Consider the following 21,394-nt stretch of genomic DNA (forward strand, 5'->3'; position numbering starts at 1 on the left):
AACTAGGCCATCCTTTCCTTGTTTTCCACCAAAGTTAACAGTCTCCTCCTGTATGAAAACTAATCACAAAGGGCTCTTTGAAAGCATCAATCTCTAAACTACTGGTGACTTTTTAAGTTGAGAATACATCTGCTTCTTTTATGTTCCTTGGACACTCAAGTGCTTTACACTGGTGGATGTATAAGTATTTGATGGTAATTATGAAAAAACCCAACAAGAACGGTGACATTAGGTTTTTGTCTTGAAAATGTTGCTTACAATTGCATGGATGATGAAGTGAGGCTCCATTCTTTTTATTTTTACAGAGATGAGGTCTCACCATGTTACCCAGGCTAGTTTTGAACTTCTGAGCTCAAGCAATCCTCCCGCCTCGGCTTCCCAAAGTGCTGTGGTTACAGCGGTGAGTCAGGGCACCTGGCCTCCATTCTTGCCATACCGTAGCATCAAACCGAGGCTCTTGGAAAGTACTTAAATGCTGGTTATCAATTTTTTGAAATGTTAATGTGGGCGGCCGGGCATGGTGGCTCACGCCTGTAATCCTGGCACTTTGGGAGGCTGAGGCGGGTGGATCACTTGAGGTCAGTACTTCGAGACCAGACTGGCCAACATGGCGAAATCCCGTCTTCACTGAAAAAATACAAAAATTAGCCAGGCATTATGGTGCGTGCCTGTAATCCCAGCTACTCGGGAAACTGAGGCAGGAGACTCGCTTGAACCTGGAAGGCGGAGGTTGCTGTGGACCGAGATCGTACCACTGCACTCCAGCCCGGGCTGGAGTTTTTTTTTTTTTAACTCTGTCTCAAAAAAAAAAGAAATATTAATGTGGGCACACAAGCTATTTTTGTGTGTGTGTGCTTGAAACAGCATTGCTTGGTTCCATTTACCTTTCTGTGAACAGTATCACAGCCTGATGTAATTTTTATAAACAATGAAGACATGTTTTTACGATTTTTGAAAGGAAATTTAATCACTTGAAAAAATTCAGACTAAAGTCCGAGAGGAAAATTACCATTCAGTGCATTCTCAGAGATTTCTTCTTACTCTACTTTTGTTTTTCTTTTTGAAAGCATTTGTGATTGAGAGATGTCTGAGGGGACAAATTGCATGCTGGGAGTTTTAGAGTTATGTCAGGCAACTAAAATATGTGGCCTCTGTATTTAAAGAGATTTCACATCAGTAGACTATTTGCGTTATAATTTTTGTTTCTTAATTGTTTAAAAATGTCTTTAACATTTAGTGCTGTGTCGAAGGACAGCATGGCAGATTCTGGAATTAATGTAGACTCCACTATTTAACTTTTTCCTAGTAACTTTAAAACAGAGTTTGGGTTCCAAGTTCAGCATGGGAAGATAGCATAAACATTTAAACTAAGTAAAGTTCAAAATAGACATTTTTGAAGTTGATAAGTGCTGTTTAATCGTTTTCTCCTTCTTTCCCAAGTCTTTTGAAACTTCAAAAGGCTTGTTTAAGCAGTTTGTTACCAAAAAAAAGAAAGAAAAATCCATACTCAACTGGGCTCCTATCAAGGAATGTGGAAAATTCATGATTTATGGAACGATGACACCAGACTTACATTTCACAGGCTCCCAGGCTTTGAAACACGGGTACATAGGAAATACACACAGAAAATTCCTGCTCGTTGCAACGTGTGAAATGTTTCAGAATGTAACTTTGCTCATCCCCCTCCCCCCTACAAACTAATAAAGTCAGTTTGGCTCTCTGGCGGCTTATTTTTTAAAAATTAGACGGCTCGGTAGGTGCTCCAGGGATAACCCTTCTCCCCCCACTCCACCCCCTTCCCGGTTAGACTGGCAAACCCTTTTTCATTTGATTTAAAAGTTTTTTTTTGTTTTTGTTTTTAAGCGAAGGCAGGGGACGGCGGGGGTTGCTAAATTTATCTTCCTCCCCAGCCACGGGGGTGAAGAAAACACATTTACTGCGGGCGGGGGTCTGAGGGCCTGCAAACAACTCGAGCTGGGGCCTCGGCCAAGACCGGCGCGGAGAGGCGGTAGGTCTCCGGGGAGGCCCCCGGGACAAGGTGGGGGGCGGCCGGGCAGCCTGCCTCTCCGCGGGGTCGGCCGACCGCGGCCCCGCGCGGGCTTTACGGCCGAGGCGGCGGCGGCGGCAGCGGCGCGTGTGTGGCGGCGGCGGGCGGGAGCGCGGAGGAGGTGGAAAGAAGGGGGGCGCTGTCACGGAGACTCCGGCCGCCGGAGACCCCGCCGCAGCGAGGCCACTGGGTTCCCCGGTCGCGGGGCGGGAGCGGAGCCGACCCGGGGCGCCAGAGGGATCCACCGGGCGGAGGAGGGGGCCTTTCTACCCTTCCGCATTTTCCTGGGTCTCTCTCCCGGGCGGTGACGTGACGTGCTGACGGCGGGCCCGTGCCGGGGAGCTGGGCCGCTTTTTGTCAGCTCCGAGCTCAGCCCCTCCTCCCTCCCTCCGCCCGCCCCACCAGCCGGAGCCCGGCCCAGTGCTCCAGAGAAAGGCCGGCCTGCAGCACCCGCCACCGTCGCCGGCCACCCGCACGCCTGTCCGGTGAGTCCCGGGTGCCGCCGCGGCCGCGGGGCCTAGTGCGCGCACAGCGGCCTGGTCTCGGCCTGGTCGGCGGCCCGCAAGGCGCCCTCGCGCGCTAGGCCGGGCGGCGTGGCGCGCGGCGCCGAGCAGGCCCCGAGGAGGCCGCAGTTAGGCCCGGGGAGGAGCCCGGCTGCCCCGAGCGGCGGCGGAGGCGCGCTCCGTAAGCGGGCGGGGGTTGGGGGAGGGTCGCCCGGTTGTCCCGGAGGCGACCGAGGGGCCCCGGGTCGGCGCCGCGGCCGACCCGGGGCACCGCGCCGGGGTGAGGCCTGGCAAGGAGGCGAAGGCTGCAGGCGTGAGGTGAAGGCCGCAGGCCGGCCGGGCCGATTTTCGCTATGTAAATATCGGCGAGGGGGGGGAGGGACGGGGGGACAAGATGGCGGCGGCTCGGCGGCTGCTGCAGGGGACGGTAGAGGGGGTTGCCGGGAGGGGGAGCCGCCATCTTGGAGGCGGTGTCTGGAGAGAAAATTCCGCTACAGCCCGTGAGGGGGGGTGGGAGAGCGGGCGGCGGCAGCGGCGCCGGTGACGGGCCCCGGAGGCTCGGCGCGGCGGCGTGTGCGCGCGGAGGGGCGTGCTCGCTCCCCGTGGCGGCCATTGCCCTTGCCGCCATGATGAGCGCTCGGGCTTCAGGCGCTCGGCGGCAGCGCCACCTTCCTGCCTTGCCTCCCGCAGCCCCATGACTGGCTGCAGTTTCCGCTGCGTTTCAGCTGAGGTGCCGCCCGGGCGCCGGGACCATTCCGCCCTCAGTGCCCCCGGCCCTGCGCCTTTCGCCTGCGCCTGTAGCCACCCGAGGGCACTCGGGGCAGGTGGCATTCCGGACACCTGGGCTCACCAGGGCATACGGGACCCCAGGAAGTGTTATTTTTGCTTAAGTCAAATCATATGTGGCTGCTAAGGTGCCTTCGATGCGGTTATTTTTCCAACAATCCTTGCCGCCCCGAGTATCTGAATAAAGAAAGAAAAATAAAGATTGATGGGAAAGTTCTCGCCATCCTTTTGTCCTATAGGGAAAAAATTGCCCAACACGAAAGCGGAGGAATAAAATTTTGAATCATTCGTACTAATGTGGAAACAAATTTCTTGAAAAACGATTTAAGCGATTAGTGACTTGTTAGTGGTATTTACTTTTTATAAAATTGCGGAATAAGGGCAGACTTTTAAAATTTCTTATTGGAGGACAGCTTAGTGTGGTGCATATTTATTGTGCATTTGCCTGTCATGGTATTTCCATTTTTCATTTGTGAAGTTTTAAGGCGGAGTTTCATCCCCTACCGTACTTTTTTGACTGCACACTGTACAACTTTCTTGATAAACTCGGAGCCCGCTGTTAGCGATGCACTGTGCTAGGTGCTTAGAAACATTAAAAAGGTTCTTGTAATGCAGATGGTGGCTGCTGCGAGAAGTCTCATGTTTAGAGGTAGGTGGGGCAAGGTGAAATGCAGTAAAGTGAGAGGTACAGCTAATTACTGGGATTTCCGAGGGAAGCGAGCTTGCTATTGGAGGATCAGGGAGGGAAGGGTTCCTGAAGTATTAATAGGTGGCATTTGGAGAAGGTTGCAGAGGGATGGGGAGGACTTTGTTAGGTGGAGGTGGAGGTGGAAAAAGGACGTTTCAAGGGTGAAGCTTCTTCAGAAAACAGTAAGTATTTGCAGTTTGGCAAAAGTGCATGGTAGGGGAGTGGTGGGAATTTAGGCTAGAAAAGTTAGATTGCAGAAAAGCTTGCTTGCCAGGGGCTTATACTCAATGGGGGAGGCAGCTGGGGTGCCCTCGACTAGAAGAGTGATGGCACACCTGAGCTGCGCCTTGTTATTTACTTATTTATTTTTTATTTTGAGACAGGTTCTTGCTATATTGGGCTCAAGCTGTTCTCCAGCCTCCCACTGCCGTCTGGCCCCTGAGCTGTGCTTTACGGTACTTAATAGTTCCATTGTACTAGGAAAAGTTTCAAAGTTGAAAAATAATGAGAGTAGTAAATTGATCAGTGTTCTCATTGTCAGAATCATTACAGGAATATTCAGAAGTTAAACAAATTTTGCTACTTTTGGGATGATGCATCTCTATAAAGACAGCTGTTCCTTTTTTCTATCCTGATTTATCATCCGAAATCTTTTGCTCAGATTTTTTATAATTTCTGTGGTACACAAATAGGGAGGTGTTTCTAACATTTCATTTACCTTGGTTGAAGAGTTCAGGACTAGTGCTGTGGGTTATTTGATGAAAATGAGAAATGAGTGTTCCCTTGGTAATTATTTTTGTTTTTTGAATCGAAGTCTCGCTCTCTCGCCCAGGCTGGAGTGCAATGGCACCGTCTTGGCTCACTGCAACCTTCTCCGGGGTTTAAGCGATTCTCCTGCCTCAGCCTCCTGAGTAGCTGGGATTACAGGTGTGCACCACCATGCCCCGCTAAGTTTTGTATTTTTAGTAGAGATGGGGTTTCACCATTTAGGTCAGGCTGGTCTCGAACTCCTGACCTCATGATCTTCCCACCTCAGCCTCCCAGAGTGCTGGGATTACAGCTGTGAGCCACTGTGCCCAGCCTCCTGTGGTAACTTTTTAAGAAGTCAGTTTTGAAAAGTCTAGTTTAGAAGAGCCATTATTGAAAAGGCAGTACCTTCACATGGTCTTTGCAGTTTGTCCTTCCCCCTGGTGAAAGGAACCACCGTTTTGTTTGAGAGGGTAACTAAGACTGTTTGCTAAGCCAAACCTTCCTGCTCATGTTTTGATTAATATTTGACTAATCTAGATGCGTATGTGGGAAATGTGTTTCCTAGAATTTTTTTTTTTTTGAGATGGAGTCTCTGTTGTGGTGCGATCTCAGCTCACTGCAGCCTCCGCCTCCCAGGTTCAAGTGATTCTCCTGCCTCAGCCTCCCAAGTAGCTGGGACAACAGGACCCTGCCACCATGCCTGGCTAATTTTTGTATTTTTAGTAGAGAGGGAGTTTCATGTTGGCCAGGCTGGTCTTGAACTCCTGACCTCTAGGGATCTGCCTGCTTTGGCCTCCCAAAGTGCTGGGATTACAGGCACCATCCACCACGCCCTGCCTGTTTCCTAGAATTGTATGATAGGAACATTAAGGTGGCATGAATACCCATTTTCAGCTTTTCCATTTTTCTGGACTGTAACAGGTCATGAACAGCAGTGTTCCATGAAAGGGCTGGAGGGAATGAGAGTCTCATGTTTATTATAAAGGGCTATGGTTTAGAAAAGTTCAAGAAACTGCGTTGCATGAGGCTGACTAGAAGCACGTTGTGAAGGTGAGCTGTGGTTGTTGAGATGTTAAGGGTAAACATAAACTTAGAAGAACCAGGTGCTTTTATATCTTGACAGCTGGGAAAGACATAGAAGAACTATTAAGAAGATAGAATTGTTTTGCTGCGCAGTACAGCAACAGTGGATGTTCAAGATTTAAGATTAGAGTCAAGTTGTGTGATTAAGACAGGTAAGTGTGTAGTTTAGTTTCCATGAGAAATGGTTAAATACAAAATTATTTTTGCCTGAAAGGGTAGACCTTGAAACTCTGGAAAACTGACGGGAGGAACACCTTCTAACCCAACCACCCTGGATAAATAAGGTGTTAGTTTTAAATTTCTGTGTATTTTTCAGATAGATGCAGATTTCTTTTTTTTTAAAAAAAGCATGCTCACAAATACGTTACAGTTTTTTTTCTACATTGCTTTTTGTAAATGCTTACTCTCTAACCCCATTTAGACTGATACTGTCACTGATAATCTTTTTTTTTTTTTTTTGAGATGGAGTTTTGCTCTTGTTACCCAGGCTGGAGTGCAATGGCGCGATCTCGGCTCACCGCAACCTCCACCTCCTGGGTTCAGGCAATTCTCCTGCCTCAGCCTCCTGAGTAGCTGGGATTACAGGCACGTGCCACCATGCCCAGCTAATTTTTTGTATTTTTAGTAGAGCCGGGGTTTCACCATGTTGACCAGGATGGTCTTGATCTCTTGACCTCGTGATCCACCCGCCTCGGCCTCCCAAAGTGCTGGGATTACAGGCGTGAGCCACTGCGCCCAGCCTCTAATAATCTTATTTATAATATTTGTGCTTGTGTACACTGGTAATTCCAAACTTTTTTTTCACATTTAAACTACTCAAATAAATAGTCCTTGAAATCCCTCACTCTCAGCAAAGATTACCCAATCTTTTACTTCACTGAGAAGAGTAGATGGCCATCTGATAAACAGCCAAGTTTCCCTCCCTTTCGTTTCATGCCTTTCTGCTGTCTTCCGCCTAGGCCTTTCTCCTTTTGCCGCAGGGGGCTATTGCAGGAGGGATTGTTCTTGCAAGCCTCACTGCTCTGCGCCTGCTCTTCACCCTGGCTGCCTCCTTAGGGATGGAGCTCTGTCTGTGATGCCGTCTCTTGCATCATTACCCTCTCTTTACAAATATTCCTAGGTTTGCTTATCTCACAAAAACCTCGCCTGTCTTTTCACCCCATTTATTCTTAAATCCAGTATTTTCCAGATTGGGAAACTTACACAGCATGTTAACAGGTGTGTTACATAAAAGTGTTCTGTGTTTTAGAAACACTGTGTGCCTTATCTGTCTTCTATGGTGGGATTCGCCTTAATTTAGCATTTAACATATTACATTTTGTCTGTGTGTTTATATTTTTGTCTTCTAAACTGAATATAGAGATAAGTTCTCGTTTATCTTTGTCTCCAAATAGTACCTGGAATATGGATCATTAGTTTCAAAAACAATCATTTCCGTTATTGGGTGCAGATAATTTTATGTAATTGAATAGTTTTCAGCTGTTCAAAATCAGATATCCAGTCAGTGTGTTTTTTGACCAAGGGATAGACATATTAAGGCATGCTTATCCTATCAGGGTACCAGGTCAAGGAATAACCCCCCTCCCGCCACCCTTTATCTGATTGGAATATGGCCAGCCTATTCTTATTCCTGACAAATTGTTTTTCCGGACAACGTTTTATAAAATCCAGGTATCTTATAATTGTATTTTACTCAAAGGAAATGTACTTTAAGGAAATTGTGTGGCCTCGAAGTACACAACCATTAGCATTAAAAATACATATATTTAAAAAGTTTTATGGAGTATTTTAAAATTACTGAAAATCAGAATCACCCAGATTTGACAGTTCTTAATATTTTGCTACATACTTGATTCATGTCTTTTTGTTGTTTAAAGAAATAAAATCTCACTGATTGAGTCAAAGGGTACCTCCCCATCCCATTCTGTCTTCTCTTCGCCAGAAGTAACCACTGTCCCAATATATATGTACCAAAACAATATCAGGTATTGCCTGTGTGTTTAGTTTTACATATACAGTATTATAACCATGACTTATATTATTATTTTCACTTAACGTTGTGTTTTTGAGATTTATCCATGTAATGTGATCATGGTATCTCCCTTGCCAGGTAAGTATCCACGTAATGTGTTTATCTAGCTCAGCAATTTTCAAAGTGTGCTTCAGGGATTCCTGGGGATCCCTAAGATTCTTTCAGGGGGTCCGTGAGGTCAGACTGTTTTCATAATACTTTTTATTTGCCTTTTTCACCCACATTTTCCTGTACACTATAGGAATACTGTACAGAGGCTGCATAACATATGATGCCATAATAAAATGCAGAAATACTTATGGGAATCCAGCTGGCTTCTATTAAGCCAGACATGAAAGAGATTTGCAAAAATGTAAAACAGTGCCACTTGCTTTACTATTTTTTTTTAAAATAGTTATTTTAAAGTAAATATGCAGCCATACAAAAGAACTAGATCATGTCTTTTGTGAAAATCTTATCTTTAGCAAACTAATGCCCAGTAACAGAAAACCAAATACCGAATATTCTCACTTACAAGTGGGCGCTAACTGATGAGAGCTCATGAACACAAAGAAGGAAACAACAGACACTGGGGGTCCACTTTAGGGTGGAGGGTGGAGCAGGGAGAGGAACAGGAAAGGTAACTATTGGGTACTGGGCTTAAATACCTGGGTGATGAAATAATCTGTACAACAAACCCCGAGTTTACCTGTATAACGAACCTTCACAGTCTTCCCGAACCTAGGATAAAAGTTTTTTTTTTTTTTTGAGACGGAGTTTTGCTCTTGTTATCCATGCTGGAGTGCAATGGTGCGACCTCGGCTCACCGCAGCCTCTGCCTCCTGGGTTCAGGCAATTCTCCTGCCTCAGCCTCCTGAGTAGCTGGGATTACAGGCACGCGCCACCATGCCCAGCTAATTTTTGTATTTTTAGTAGAGACGGGGTTTCACCATGTTGACCAGGATGGTCTCGATCTCTTGACCTCGTGATCCACCCGCCTCGGCCTCCCGAAGTGCTCGGATTATAGGCGTGAGCCACCGCGCCAGTCCAAAAGTTTTAAAAAAGAAAGTATCTCAACAAAAGAGAAAAATGGAACAAAGAAAAAAAGTATATTTGCATACAATGGGTTTATTATTATCCATTAATAAGTGCTTTTAAATGTCTCAGTTTTAATTTCTAGTATGATAAACATCTATAGCTATAACCCACATAAAAACTCTTGGTGGTCCTTAATTTTTTTTTTAATTGTGGTTCTTAATTTTTAAGAATGCAAAGGACACTTTGGGAGGCCGAGGCAGGTGGATCACCAGGTCAACAGATCGAGACCATCCTGGTCAACGTGGTGAAATCCCGTCTCTACTAAAAATACAAAAAATTAGTTGGGCATGGTGGTGCATGCCTGTAATCCCAGCTACTCAGGATGCTGAGGCAGGAGAATTGTCTGAACCCGAGGCAGAGGTTGCAGTGAGCCGAGATTGCGCCATTGCACTCCAGCCTGGGTAACAAGAGCGAAACTCCGCCTCAAAAAAAAAAAAAAAAAAAAAAGCAAAGGAGTCCTGAGACCAAGAAATTTGAAAACTGCTGATCTAGTTCATTCATTTTTTGATATTTCAGTATATAAACAGACTGTGGTTTTATCTATTCTTCGTGGAGGGACCGTGAGTCTGTTTGCAGTTTCTGAATTCCAAACACTACTGCTATGAACATCCTCATACATGATTTGTCTTTCTTGGGATTATATACAGATGATAGAAGTAGAATTGCTTCATTTAAGAAGTCTGTGCATTGTCAACTTTACTGGGAATTGCCGAAATGCCAAATTGTGTTCTGTTTGATACTCCCACCAGCTATGTTTGATCCCGTTTCTCCAAATCACTGCCAAAGGATTGGATTTTGCAATTTTTTCCCAATCTGTTGGGTTTTAAACTCCTTGCTATTTTCCTTTTCTTTTTTTTTTTTTTTGAGACGGAGTTTTGCTCTTGTTACCCAGGCTGGAGTGCAATAGCGCGATCTCGGCTCACTGCAACCTCCACCTCCTGGGTTCAGGCAATTCTTCTGCCTCAGCCTCCTGTGTAGCTGGGATTACAGGCATGCACCACCATGCCCAGCTAATTTTTTGTATTTTTAGTAGAGACGGGGTTTCACCATGTTGACCAGGATGGTCTCGATCTCCTGACCTCGTGATCCACCCGCCTCGGCCTCCCAAAGTGCTGGAATTACAGGCTTGAGCCACCGCCCGGCCTGCTTTTCTAAATGTAATCTTAGATTACATTTCTAGTAATGAGGTTGACCTTTTTTCCCCATGTATTTATTGGCCATCTGAGTTGCCTATGAATTGCTTGTGCATACCTTTGGTCCATTTTTCTGTTGGATTGTTGCCTCTTTCTTGCTGGTATATGGGTTTTATTTATTTTTTTGACACGAAGTCTCGCTCCGTTGCCCAGGCTGGAGTGTAGTGGCACCGTCTTGGCTCACTGAAGCCTCTGCCTCCCAGGTTCAAGCAGTTCTCCTGCCTCAGCCTCTTGAGTAGCTGGGATAACAGATGCTTGCCACCATGCCTGGCTAATTTTTGTATTTTTAGTAGAGATGGGGTTTCATCATGTTGGCTAGCTGGTCTCGAACTCTTGACTTCAAGTGATTGGCTTGCCTTGGCCTCCCAAAGTGCTGGATTGCCGTTATGAGCCACTGTGCCTGGCTGGTTTATGGATTTTATTTTCTGGATAGTAATTTGTGATCATATACGCTGAAAATACCTTTTCCTAGTCTGTGGCTTGGCTTTTAGCGCTGTTTATGGAAAGTTTTTTATGTAGGACTTCTTAATATGATGGTAGCCAGTTTTCTCAATTTTTTTTTTCATTTATGGCTTGTGTTTTCTTTTATCTTTAATAAATTCTTCCCTTACCCTAAGGTTTTAATGATACAGTGCTTTTTCATATTTAGGTCATTAATTCACCAGACTTTTTGTTATGTATTGTGTGATGTAGGGATCTAATATATTTTTCCTGTGGGTTTATCAAATAGTTCAGCTTTTTTCCCCACTGATTTATTATGCAACTCCTGAGGTATAGCATATTCCCACATAAGTATCTGTTTTTTGTTTCTCTATTTTGGTTTAATTGGTCTGTTTGCCTATTTTTGTATCTATACTATCCTGATTTAATAATAATAGCTTTATAATTAAAACTTAATATATATTTTCCTTCAGAATTATTCTAGCTATTTTCCTCCCTTTGCTTATTTTAGGGTCATTTTGTCAATTTCTGTGAAAACTGTTGTTGGATTTTTATATTTGCTTCCAATTTATAGAATAAATACATTCATATAGATAAATGCTAAGTAGTAGAGCCGGGATTTAAATCTGGGTATGTGCTGCTCCTTTTCATAAAGCTCTTGTACAACTTTTGTTAGATACTGGAATTTTTGTTGTCATTGTGAATAGGATTTTCTTTTAGTTATAATTTCTGTTTAGTTACTGCTCATGTATAGGGATCACTGTTGACTTACATGTACTGTTCATGCAACCTTGCTGAGCTCATCATATTTCAGAGATTCTGAGGTGCACTTTTCCCCCCTACATCTTCACATGCCTGAAATCAAAATAGATCTTTGATGGTGTCCTATAATCACTGTTGTCTAGGCATCAGTCATAATGTAGCTATCATTGCCTGCACATACACAAACTTGGTCAGTGCTCTTCATTTTGTCATCACTTTAAATGAGTATGTGCATTGTCGTATTATTATTTCATGCCAAACAATAAAACTGGAGGCCAAAGAAATTGTGAAGTGGGTGTCTGCCTTGAAAGAAAATCTCATAAATAATAATGGGTAATTTTAAGAAGTGCCGCATCACCAATACTATTGTTGGCAGAGGACAATATTGTTAGCAACAGTTGAACAGTTTTGAGTAGAAAAGCAATCCATAGTAGGACCTTGAATGTAAAGTTGTAGGAATATCTTACCAATTTCCTTTTCTTCTGTATGCACAAGATCTGATAAAAGTCGAAGTCTGGAAGAATTGTCTTGATAAATCTAGAATGAAAATCCTAGCTAATAAGAAAATACTGTCAGTTTAATTGGCAGTGTTTTTTTCTTAATAGTGTGTAAAATAAGGGTACAGCTTATAATTGGTATCTTCAGAGTCAGTGAAATATAGTAATAACAGTTTATAATTCTTTTGTATTTTCTAAATAATTTTCATGTCTGAATAATACAGTTTTATTTCTTTTCCATTCCTTCTTGCCTCTTATGTCTTGTTCTGGTTTTACTGCATTGACTAATTCCTGTACTGAAGTGTTCAGTAGATGTATTGATAATGGGCATCCTTCTCTAGGTACTTTAGCGGAGTGCTTCTAATGTTTTATCATTAAATACGGTATTGTAGTGGGCTTTTTTGGGAGGGGGTGCTGGTGATTTTTTATTTTTATTTTTTGAGACGGAGTTTTGCTCTTGTTGCCCAGGTTGGAGTGCTATGGCACTGTCTTGGCTCACTGCAACTTCTGCCTCCCGGGTTCAAGTGATTGTCCTGCCTCAGCCTCCTGAGTAGCTGAGATTATAGGCACGCACCACCACGCCTGGCTAATTTTTGTATTTGTAGAGATGGGGTTTCATAATATTGGTCAGGCTGGTCTTGAACTCCTGATCTCGTGTTCTGCCCACCTCGTCCTCCCAAAGTGCTGGGATTATAGGTGTGAGCCACTGCGCCCCGCTTTTTTTTTTTTTTTCTTGAGATGGAGTCTTGCTCTGTTGCCCAGGCTGGAATGCAATGGTGCCATCTCAGCTTACTGCAGCCTCTGCCTCCTGGGTTCAAGCCATTCTCCTGCCTCAGCCTTCCAGGTAGTACTACAGGCATGTGCCACCAAGCCCAGCATTTTATTTTATTTTATTTTATTTTGTATTTTTAGTAGAGATGGGGTTTCACCGTGCCGGCCAGCCTGGATATTTTTTAGTTTCAGTTCTCTTTTACTAATCATTTTAGAGTTTCTACCATGAGCAAGAGTTTAATTTTGCTAATGCTTTTGCTACATCTATTGGTGTGATGAAGTCCATTAATAGATTTCTGTTTTTTTTTTTTTTTTTTTTTTAAAAAGACAGGATTTCACCATGTTGGCCAGGCTGGTCTTGAACTCCTGACCTCAGGTGATCCACCCGCCTCGGCCTCCCAAAGTGCTGAGATTACAGGTATGAGCCACCACACCTGGCAGTTTTTTTTTTTTTCATTTTGAGATGGAGTCTTACTCTGTTGCCGAGGTGGGAGTGCACGGCTCACTGCAGTCTTGACCTTCTGGGCTCAAGCCATCCTCCCACCTCAGCCTCCTGAGTAGCTGGGACCATAGGCATGTGCCACCATGCTGGGCTGATTTTTAAAATTTTTTGTAGAGACAGGGTCTTGCCATGCTGCACGGGCTGGTCTTGAACTCCTGGTCTCAAGCAGTTGCTCTGCCTGGGCCTCCAAAAGAACTGGTATTATAGGTGTGAGCTACAGCATGGGTCCTAGATTTTCTATTTTAAACTATTTTTGGATTCCTGGATGTTTGCATCTCTTTGTTATTACCGTGTACTTTTCCTTTTTTATGTAATCTTGTTTGAATAACAAGGTTATGTCAACCTCATAAGATGAATTGGGGAGTATTTCTTTCTTTTTTTTTTTTAAACACTTGCTATTTAATAGAGGCAATCTGTTTCTCTTTTTTTGGAGACAGAGTTTCTCTGTTGCCCAGGCTGGAGTGCAGTGGCATGATCTCGGCTCACTGCAACCTCCGCCTCTCAGGTTCAAGTGATTCTCCTGCTTCAGACTCTTGAGTAGCTGGGATTACAGGTGTCTGCCACAATGCCTGGCTAATTTTTGTATTTTTAGTAGATACGGGTTTCACCATGTTGGTCAGGCTGGTCTCAAACTTCTGACTTCAGGTAATCTGCCAGCCTTGGCCTCCCAGAGTGCTGGAATTACAGGTGTCAGCCACCTCGCCCTGCGACAATCTGTCTCTTAAAAGTAAGAATCCATCTGTGAAATTATTTATGTTTGGTGTCTTCTGTGTGTAAATTTGTGGTTTCTGATTTGTTGATTGTTTCTTTTATGATGATAAGTCTTTTTTTAAGCTGTTCTTGAGGTTTTTTGGTCATTTAAACAAAATGAACAATTTTCTAGAAAAATATTAAATTTCAAATGCATTATTATAAAATACAGATTTCCCCGATGACTTTTAAAAACCTAATTTTGTTAGTTTGTTCCCTTTTTTCTGATCAGTATTGCCAGTAACCCCCTTTATTATTAGACTTTTAACATAATTACTTTTATTGATCCTTTCTATTTCTGCTCCTATTAATATTTTCCTTCTACTTTATTTGCATTCATTGTGACATTTAAAAATTTAAGTTAGAGGCTTAGCTCATTCATATTTAATCTTTTTTAATAATATATACAGTAAAACCAAAACATTTTCTCTAGGCTATAATTGGATGTTATTTAAAAAAATTGAAATGTAACTTTTTTTTTTTTTTGAGAGGGAGTCTTGCTCAGTTGCCCAGGCTGGATTGCAGTGGTGTGGTCTTGGCTCACTGCAACCTCTGCCTCCCGGGTTCAAGTGATTCTCTTGCCTCAGCCTCTTGAGTAGCTGGGATTACAGATGTGCACTAGCACACCTCACTAATTTTTATATTTTTAGAGAAATGGGGTTTCACTTTGTTAGCCAGACTGGTTTTGAACTCCTGACCGCAGGTGAGCCACCTAGCTTGGCCTCCCAAAGTGCTGGGGTTATAGGCATGAGCCACTGTGCCCAGCTGAAATGTAATTGTACATATTTATGGGGTAGAATGATTATGATACATGTATACAATGTGTAATGGTCAAATCAGGGTAATTAGCATATCTGTCACCTCAGCATTTGTCATATTTTTGTGTTGGGAACATTCAAAATCCTCTCCTCTAGATATTTGAAAATACGTAATAAATTATTTTTAACTGTAATCACCCTACAGTGCTATGGAACACTAGAACTTATTCCCCCTATTTGGGTGTAATTTTGTATCTGTTAACCAGCCTCTCTCTGTCCCTGGATGCTATGATTTTTGACATGAATTGGTTTTTGTTATTACTTAGTTCTAAATATGTTGTGATTTCCATAGTTTTTCTGTTCCCCATTAAAATTATTTAGAACTTTCTATTTCCAGGATTTTTTTTTTTTTGTATTACTGTTACCTCTGTAACATTTATTTCTAATTTTATTATATTATAGTTGGGGAACATTGAGATGCAGAAATCAACTCTTTCTCTATAGCAGCAACAAACAATTTGAAAATCAAATTTGAAAACTAATATAATCTATAATAAGGTCAAAGAACATCTGATACCAGGCCAGGCGTGGTGGCTCACGCCTGTAATCCCAGCACTTTGGGAGGCCGAGGCCGGTGGATCACGAGGTCAAGAGATCGAGACCAACCTGGCCAACATGGTGAAACCCCATCTCTACTAAAAATACAAAAAACTAGCTGGGCATGGTGGCGTGTGCCTGTAATCCCAGCTACTCAGGAGGCTGAGGCAGGAGAATTGCCTGAACCCAGGTGGCGGAGGTTGCTGTGAGCTGAGATTGCGCCATTGCACTCCAGCCTGGGCAACAAGAGCGAAACTCCGTCGCAAAAAAAAAAAAAGAACATCTGATACCTTGAAATAAACCCAACAAAGCATACCAAGACTTACAGTAAAAACCTTTCTAAGATAAATGAAAGAAGACCTAAATTAATGGAAAGAGATAACCATGTTCATTGGATTGGAAGTGTCAGTATTGTAAAGATGCCAGTTCTCCCTAAATTGATATATACAGAAAATCATTGCAATCGCAATTAATATCTCAGTAGCTCTGTTGCTACTGCTGCTGCTGCTTTTTTTTTCTTTTGGGTAGACTAGTTCTCAAATTTATATGGAAAGGCACAGGGCCAAGAATGGCAAAGGCAATCTTGAGAAAAAGTTGGAAGACTTACATTAACATATATCAACACTTAGTATAAAGCTACAGTGATTAAAATAGTGGGCGCAAAGCCAGATTGACCAGTGGCACAGGGTAGAGTCCAAAAGCTGACCTACACATACGATATCAGCTGATTTAAAGAAAGGTGTATCGGGATTTTGATTGAATGTAGAGAGGTTAATTAAGGGAGAATTGATACTACTAATCTTAACATATTCTTTTTTTTTTTACTATTATTTGTGACAGTCTTCCTCTGTCCCCCAGGCTGGAGTGCAGTGGCACAAACTTGGCTCGCTGCAACCTCTGCCTTCTGGGTTCAAGTGATTCTTCTGCTTTAGCCTCCTGAGTAGCTGGGATTATAGGTGTGTGCCACCATGCCCGGCTATTTTTGTATCTTTAGTAGAGACAAGGTTTTACCACATTGGCCAGGCTGGTCTCCAACTCCTGACTTCAAGTGATCTGCCTGTATCGGCCTCCCAAAGTGCTGGGATTGTAGCTGTGAGCCACTGCGCCCAGCCCTAATCTAACATATGCAAGAACAAGATTGCTTTCTCTATTCGTCTTAAAAAAAATCCCACACAGTATAGTGGTTTTTTGTTTTTTTTTTTTTTTGATACGGAGTCTCGGTCTGTCACCAGGCTGGAGTACAGTGGCGCAATCTTGGCTCACTGCAATCTCTGCCTCCTGGTTTCAAATGATTCTCCTGCCTCACCCTCCCAAGTAACTAGCTGGGATTACAGGTGTTTGCCACCATGTATGGCTAATTTTTTGTATTTTGGTAAAGACGGGGTTTCACCATGTTGGCCAGATGGTCTCGATCTCCTGACCTTGTGATCTGCCCGAGTTGGCTTCATGAAATACTGGGATTACAGGCATGAGCTACGGAGCCCAGCCCACAGTAGAGTTTTTAATTACTGTTATCAGTGGGATTTTTCATTCTTAAGTGTTACATAAGAAAGCTTTTGTCTTCAAGTGTATTAATTTTGTATCAGCACACCTTATGAATTAATACTGATAATGGTTTTTCAGTTGATTCTTTTGGATTTCCTAGATATAGCATATACAAATCATTTAATTTCCCTTAAATAACAATTGTATCTTGTATTTCATCATCTTACCTAATTGCGCTGACTGACAGTTGTCATACAATCCTATAATAATAGTATAAATGGGCATCCTTGTCTTAATTTTGACTTTAGAGAGAATACTTGGCTTCTAATAATGTTTTACCTTAGGTTTAATAGATGTCTTTTTGTTACAAAGTGATAACACATCATTCTCATATCTCAAAACACATGTTCTGATATGAACTGGTTTAAGATTGCATATACTTGAGTATTTTTTAAACAGCTTTGTTGAGATAAAGCTGTTATCAAATCTACGCTTTAAAATGTACATTTCAGTGTTTTTTTTTTAGTAGATTCGGAGTTCTGTGACTATCACCACTAACTAGAACATTTTCATCACCCCAAAAAGAAACTGTATACCTACTGGCACTCTCCTTTCCCCGCTCCCTTCATTTCCTAGCAACCACTAATCTACCTTCTGTCTGTGTGGATTTGCTTGTTCTTGACATTTTATATAAATGGAATCCTATAGCATGTGGTCTTTTGTGTCTGTCTTCTTTCACTTAACATACTGTTTTCAAGGTCATCCATGTTTTAGCATGTATCTGCCCTTCATTCCTATTGTTTCTTTCTTTTTTTTTTTGAGATGAAGTTTTGCTCTTGTTGCCCAGGCTGGAGTGCAGTGGGGCGATCTTGGCTCACTACAACCTCCACCTCTGGCTTCAAGCGATTCTCCTCCCTCTCAGCCTCCTGAGTAGTTGGGATTACCGGCATGTGCCACCATGCCCGGCTAATTTTTGTATTTTTAGTAGAGATGTGATTTCTCTGTGTTGGTCAGGCTGGTCTCAAACTTCTGACCTCAGGTGATCCGCCTGCCTTGGCCTCCCAAAGTCCTGGGATTATGGGTGTGAGCCACTGCGACCAGCCTTTATCGTATTTTTTAACTGTTAAACTATCTATCCCAATTTGACTCAAAAGTTTGCTTTAAATCAAAAGTAGATGCTCAGTTTCAACTTTTCAGCATCTGTTGAGAATATCGGGGGTTTCTTTTTTGACCTATTAGTTTGGGCCATTATTTGGCTCCATCCTTGAATTCTAGAGTACCCATACTGTGCCAAGGTCTGTGTTTGTATATGTCTGTGTACAGACATATGCGTCAGTATGCGCTGCTTTTTTTTTTACGTCATGGATCACATTTGCAGATACTTGACTTGGGATTCATAATTAACCAAGTTCGTAGTTTGCTTGAATTGTTTTGGTTAGATTTTGTTTTAAATGGTAAATTCGTGTTATAAAAGGAGTTGAGAAAGCTTTTTTTCTCAATTTAGATAGTTTTGGTGAAAGGCAGGGTATGGGGCTCATGTCTAATCCTAGCACTTCAGGAGGCTGAGGTGGGAGGATCACTTGAGCTCAGGAGTTCAAGACCAGCTGGGCAACATAGTGAGACTTGGTCTCTATTAAAAAAAAAAAAAAAAGCTTTGGGGAAAGACTGGAGCTTTTTGAAAGGGGTAACATTAGACAACTTTTCTCTTTTTGTTTTTAATAGACACAGGGTCTCACCCTGCTGCCCTGACTAGAGTGCAGTGGGACAATCATAGCTCATTCTAGCATTGAACTCTTGGGCTCAGGTGACCCTCCCACTTCAGCATTCTGAGTAGCTAGGACTATAGACGTGCACCACCATGCCTAGCTAATTTTTTTTTTTTTTGATACTGAGTCTCACTCTGTTGTCCAGGCTGGAGTGCAGTGGCTTGATTGTGGCTCACTGCAACCTCTGCCTTTTGGGTTCAAGTGATTTTCGTGCCTAAGCCTCCTGAGTAGCTGAGACTACAGGTGTGAGCTACCACACCTGACTAATTTTTTTTGTTTTTAGTAGAGGTGGGGTTTCACCATGGTGGCCAGGCTGGTCTCAAACTCCTGACCTCAGGTAATCCACCTACCTCGTCCTCCCAAAGTGCTAGGATTACAGACATGAGCAACTGTGCCCGGCCGCCTAGCTAATTTTTTAATTTTTTTGTCAAGATGGAGTCTAGCTATTTTGCCCATGGTGGTCTTGAACTCCTGGCTGCAAGCGATCCCTGCCTTGGTCTCCCAAAACCCTGGGATTGCAGGTGTGAACTACTGTGCTCAGGCCCCCCCTTTAAAAAAAAATTTTATGATGATTGGGTTTTCTTTCTTTTATTGAGTTAATGCTGGTAATTTACATTTTAGAAATCTAGGCCATTTTACAAGTTGTTTTCCTTTTTCTGTATCTGTGTTTTTTTTTTTTCTTATCTCAAATTATATGTTTGTGCTTCCTCCCAGTTTCTTCCTCTCTTTTAGGTTATTATCTAGCATTTTATTGTCTTCCCACCCCCCTGGAAAAACCTTGGTCTGGAGATTTTTTTGGGTAAAAATTAGCTGACTCCCTAGCTTTGCTCCAAAGAATGGTCATGAAATTAATGCTTGCCGATACTCAATCTGGAGCATGCCCATTGTTGGTCTTTGAGAAGCAGGTGTATTGCAGACCTGCTACTGCATTGTCCAGCTTGTTCTTTTCTTTTATTATTATTTTTTAATGATTAAAGGATTTATTAAATTCCATGTGCAAAACACATTGCTAATTGCATTAGCAAAAGATCAATGTAAAAATACCTCACAATTCTGGAACTGTCCATTTAAAGCATTTGTTTTAGTTGTTGAAAGGCCCAATGTTATATTCTTGCCAGTGTTTAAGGTGTACAGAGAATAAAGTTAGTGTTAACACTAAGTTTACAGAACCTCAGAGGCCCAAAGTAATGTATTTAGGAAAAGCAATAATAGTAAGTATGCATTCATGTAGGTGAGATAGAGTACGGTCAGTATTAGTCAAGGTTACAGTGGTGGTTATCAGTGACAAGAGAGTTGGCAAGACAATTATGTTAAGAAAATTCATAGTTGAAAAATATTTAGAATGTTTTAAAAACTGCAAGGTGTGATTTTTACAACTGGTTACCTCAAAATGAAGGAAAGCACTTAATTAGCTTGAATGAAGTGACATGAAAGTGATAATGCACTAATTTAAAAAAAAACCTGAATCCTAATACGTATGAGAAAGATTTTCTTTTTTTTTCTTTTTTTTTTTTTGGAGATGGAGTCTCACTCTGTCGCCAGGCTGGAGTACAGTGGCGTGATCTTGACTCAGTGCAACCTCCACCTCCTGGGTTCAAGCGATTCCCCTGCGTCAGCCTCCTGAGTAGCTGGGACTACATGGCCTGCACCACCATGCCTGGCTAATTTTTGTATTTTAGTAGAGATGGGGTTTCACCATGTTGGCCAGGATGGTCTCAATCTGACCTCATGATCTGCCCGCCTTGGCCCCCACAAAGTGCTGGGATTACAGGCGTCAACCACTGCGCCTGGCCAGAAAGATTTTCTAATACATGGAGATATATTGCTCATTGAGAAGGGGTTTGAAAAGAAATGTACTTACTAAGTTAACAGCTATGTTGATGACTAGTTCAGAGATAAATTAAATGCCCAATTTTGGGAAAGATAGCAGATGCAAGAAAAAGGAAACATGTAAGAATAACAGTTTCTGATACCAACCTTTCTTCATCATATACTGCATTTGACTGAAATTAACCTTTTAAAAATTTTACCTAGGATTTATTTATTTATTTGTTTGTTTGTTTGTTTATTTTTTGAGATGGAGTTTTGCTATTATTACCCAGGCTGGAGTGCAATGGTGCGATCTCGGCTCACCGCAACCTCCGCCTCCTGGGTTCAGGCAATTCTCCTGCCTCAGCCTCCTGAGTAGCTGGGATTACAGGCACGCGCCGCCGTGCCCAGCTAATTTTTTTTGTATTTTTGGTAGAGACAGGGTTTTCACCATGTTAACCAGGATGGTCTCGATCTCTTGACCTCGTGATCCACCCGCCTCAGCCTCCCAAAGTGCTGGGATTACAGGTGTGAGCCACCGCGCCTGGCCCGGATGGTTTTATTTCATTTAATCCATGTACAGTGTCTAAATCTCCACTTAATACAATGTCAAAACACTGTCTTCATCCTTTGATTATATCAAGTGTTTCTCACACTGCTTCCAGCTAAGTCTGCAGCTAAAGGTAGAATACTTCAGTAGAGGAAACGTGAATAGAATTTCTTTTCAGAATTTCAGCAAAAGTTAATGAGCTATTTTAAAACTTTTTCACTATGAAATAAGAGTGATCCAAATAGTTCAGTTGTTTTACTCATTCCGTTATACTATATGCTATATGGTAGAATGTTAGGTAATGAACATGGATATTACTTCATTATTTAATGCATTAATTGGCAATACTTTATTAAGGAGTCTGTACTGCGTTAAACATCTGAAAACTAGTTAGACAGTGTGTGCATTTCCTAACATCAAGCTAAGTCTTACAAGCATTTAAAACTGTAGTGTTCGTAGCTCTTTCGTGCAGCTAAGTTCAGAGAGTATTGTGTCAACTCTTAATCTAAGCAGGAATAGGGGCTTTGAGAAAATAAGGCTTTAAGAA

The 21,394-nt window shown here is 42.5% G+C and overlaps 1 protein-coding gene across 34 annotated transcripts in view; it reads left to right on the forward strand.

Annotated features, from left to right (window-relative positions):
* The first annotated feature begins 1,743 nt into the window (after positions 1-1,743).
* ZFX (zinc finger protein X-linked) overlaps positions 1,744-21,394 on the forward strand; it is a 65,005-nt gene continuing 45,354 nt past the window's right edge. For 7 of the 34 annotated variants that reach the window (XM_035289547.3, XM_035289565.3, XM_078362548.1 and 4 more), the window contains exons 1-3: positions 2,467-2,532; positions 4,408-4,479; positions 5,898-6,009. The gene's annotated coding sequence lies outside the window, so the exon portion shown is untranslated. Of the gene's footprint in view, positions 2,009-2,466; positions 2,533-3,814; positions 3,986-4,126; positions 4,207-4,407; positions 4,480-5,897; positions 6,010-21,394 lie in introns of those variants that run through there. The other 27 variants (XM_035289557.3, XM_078362554.1, XM_035289563.3 and 24 more) reach the window with 10 other exon arrangements.

Source organism: Callithrix jacchus, chromosome X, assembly GCF_049354715.1.
Source record: "Callithrix jacchus isolate 240 chromosome X, calJac240_pri, whole genome shotgun sequence".
Taxonomy (NCBI): Eukaryota; Metazoa; Chordata; class Mammalia; order Primates; family Cebidae; genus Callithrix; species Callithrix jacchus.